Below are 4029 nucleotides of genomic sequence, written 5' to 3'. Positions count from 1 at the left end.
CTATCGTCAAATATTGCCATGGCAGCACACTCTTCACTTAGATACCATAAATGGTTTAAAAATTTTGTTATTGCAATGGTTGCAATGTTTTCATTAATATTTTTAAATTTAACCAATTTTCTCAAAAAATATATATCATTTAGGGGAGCTCCTGTAGTATTCGTTGCTGAAAACCAGGCCTCTACATAACAGTATACAACGAAAACGCAAATTTCTGCATTCAGTTTTGAATTATCCTTTCTCATTTTCATTTGATCGCGAAATAAAAAAAGTTTTAAACAATAAATCGCTTTAGACATCCATCTCGCTAAATGATATGCACCGGGGGCCCTAAAACTCACATTTGTTTTATCTCCCAAAAAAAAGAGCGTCAATTTCAAAAACTTTTTGTAGTCATCACGTGGTTGCTCTTCTGCAAGTTTCTGTTTCACAAAATAAATAATTTCGGGCGCTACATCTTTCAGTGCATTATAAACGGCTTCATCGCTGGTATAATCTAAAAATTTCATTTTATCAATATTCTTCCAGTTTTCTTTCAGTGCTTTTACTTGAGCAATTTCAGGGCCGGATGCTACAATTGCTTTTGTCCTCGTGAATGCCAAAACAACCTCAAATATATGGTGTCGGCATGGAAGCCACAAAATATCTCGCCCTAACCTTTGTTGAAGCAGAACTGCAGCTCTTTTTATACGTCCAGTGTTTGATGCTGTAGTATCAAAACAAAAGGCTTGAATTTTTTCGGTTAAATTCCATTCATCAGTGATATGGAACACAGCAGAGCAAACTTCCGATCCTCCTGATGATGCAATTCCAGGTACTCCTAATAATTGTTCAAAATCTAAACCAACCGCGATCACAGGAAGCCGATCAATTTTCTCATTTTTTGTGATATTAGGCAATAATTTGGAATCCCAATGCACTTCAATAAAATTTGCATCATTTCCTACCAATTTTATTGATGAATATTTTATTTTCCACAAAATCTCTCTATTCCTTTTGATAGACGATCTATTGAGAACAAACTCGGTGATATCTATATTAAGAGCTTCTAGGACGGCAGAAATAATATGCATTGCATCCCTGTCACTCACTTTACATTTGTCCAAGGCAGCGGCCAGGCGAGGTGTCATTAACGTCTTTCGTCCTCTCTTGTTTGAAGATGGACCCTGTTCAGATTCCGATATATAACATGTGTCATCTTCACTGTTGTCTTAATTTATCACTTTTTTCTGTGAATCTTCGTTTTCTTTATCTTCCATTTCAAAATATGCAACCGAACAACTAGAATTTTCCAACAAATCTTCTTTTCTTTTCAACTCTGCAGCTGTGCGTTCTTCTTTCCGATTTTCCTTACGCAATAATTTGATATCGACTCCCAACATACAACCTACTCTACCTTTCTCCCTTTGCTTAATGAAAAATTCTCTATCTTCGGCGATTTTGATCTCATTTAACGCATTTAAGGTGGCAATATCGAAAAGGTTGTCTAAATCTTCTTTAAAATCATTTTCTTTTTCTCTCTGCCGTTCAGTATCTCTATTATCGTACAAAGTTTTTAATTTCGAAATACAGTTTGAACGGTTTTGAACTGGGATTCTTGCTTTTTTCCAAAAAACGACCACTTCATCAATAACTAAAGCACTGCTGTCATTAAGATTTAAATTTATCACTCTCATGTTATGAAAAAGTACACTCAAAACATCTCGTTTACATGGTAATTTACTACCGCAGATTTGATTTTTCATCACTCCAACTAGATAAATATTTTTCCGAAAAGTGGACATTTTAGCACTTTTATCAATTACTTATATAGCACGTCTTTTCTTATGCACTTCATGTACGAAACTAAAACGAATGTAGCATTGAACAAGTAATATGTAAAAACAAAACTGACTTGTAGAGATTTGTAGTTGCGCTTGTAGCGAATTCAGAATGCACTTGGTGGTTAGATGCGCATAGCATCGTCATAGCATGTTAGACAGTCAGATGCATGAAACTTTAAGGCCAATGCGGCACGTGTTAATATTATCGGATTGAGCTGAAATTTTGTATTTTTAATGTTTTGGTGTAACTGAACAAAATTACAAATAATTTTGAAAAAATATGAACTTTCGAAAATAAGGACCACCCTAATATATATATATATACATATATATATATATATATATATATATATATATATATATATATATATATATATATATATATATATATATATATATATATATATATATATATATATATATATATATATATATATATATATATATATATATATATATATATATATATATATATATAGGGGAAGTGGGGGCATAACCGAATATGGAGGCATAACCGTTTTTCAACATTTGCCTTTGAAAAATGTTACCAAATATGGTAAAAAGCATACCATGCGTTGGTAAATCAGTTTCCTTCATTTCGATTATGTCAAAAAGAACGCCTGTTGCGTTTCTGGGAAGTTGTACATAATAATGTCTGTTTTGATAAAAATATTATATTTACATCATATTTTTCCAGACCTTATTTTTGAGGATTAAGCAATATTTGATTTTAGTGTTAAACATATTTGTTATCAGCATTATTTCATCAAGTAAAAATCTTTTTTGACATCGGCATAACTTAATGAGCAACCTTTAAAGCTGCATTCTTTCTAAAAACTGTCCTCTGGGGCAGAACCGCATAGACGCACAGGAGGCACACCCGCGTACTTTTGATATTTCGTCAGGTTAGAATTATTTTGTTCTATCTCCAAGTTTGAAAAAAATGAGTTTATACCTTTTTCTCTTTTTTTGTTATATTTTCTTTCTAGCTGTAATACTTTAAAAATTGAAAATTTTAAATTAGGTGCAACCGATTGTTCTATGTGCAAAATAGCGATAGTTATTAATACCATTTTGTTCTATTTCCAACAACAAATAAAATTGTTTATAAATTGCATTAAATAATACGTTCGTGTTTATTTCCTCTTTAAAATTTTAAAATGGCGGAAAATATAAATGTATGTCTTGGAGTTAATGTCTTTAAACCAAAATACAGGTATTTTCTTATATATTCTAGTGCTAATCGGCTTTTTTTAGTTATTAATAAAAATTCAGCACATTATTTTAGTAGGAAATGTGTTACTATCTTATTAGAACCTCACGGATTCTGTTGTATATGTGACATATACACTAGTGTGTGTATGTCACATATATAACAGAATTCGTGAGAATTTCTAATAATAATAATATATATATAATATATATATATTATATATATATATATATACATATATATATATATATATATATATATATATATATATATATATATATATATATATATATATATATATATATATATATATATATATATATATATATATATAGGGGAAAGGGGGGTAATTAGTACCGCTATGCAATTCGTACCAAGGTCATTGTTCTTTTTCTGATTCGTTGAAATTGGCGGAAACACGATAAAATCAAGCCAGCAAATATAATATGTATACTGACCAAAAAATGGCGGAATTGAACGTTTAAGAAAGGAGGTAAGTCTGTTTCCCTTTTTTTACACTATTTGATGCAATAATTACACTGTCCTACTAGTCGTACCTTGCAGGCGTGGATACGTTTTTTTCCGATTCACTTTGCCCATTAAAACACTGAAGTAGAAAACTATGTTTAGTCATAGTCGGGTAAATCGTATCTGTGATGGTGGGGTAAATCGTACTTGTGGTACTAATTACCCCAACCTCTAAAAATAACAAAGGGCAGCGTTGGTACTGCTTCATGTGTGATGAGGACATTAAGGAGGATATGATCCATTGTTTAATTTGTGGAGCATGGGTACATGTTGCATGCTCATCATCTGAGTCTCAAAATGGATCAAATGATAGTTATATATGTGAATTATGTCAATAAATATATATTTTACAAGTGTAGAATGAACCAGTTATTGTTTTATTTATTACTTATTATTGGTGCTGAGCTTTTTTTTTCTTCATACCCTTTGGTACTTATTAGCCTCACTAGTGGTACTATTTGAACC

Source organism: Hydra vulgaris, chromosome 12, assembly GCF_038396675.1.
Source record: "Hydra vulgaris chromosome 12, alternate assembly HydraT2T_AEP".
Taxonomy (NCBI): domain Eukaryota; kingdom Metazoa; phylum Cnidaria; class Hydrozoa; order Anthoathecata; family Hydridae; genus Hydra; species Hydra vulgaris.
Note: the sequence above shows the minus strand (reverse complement) of the source record.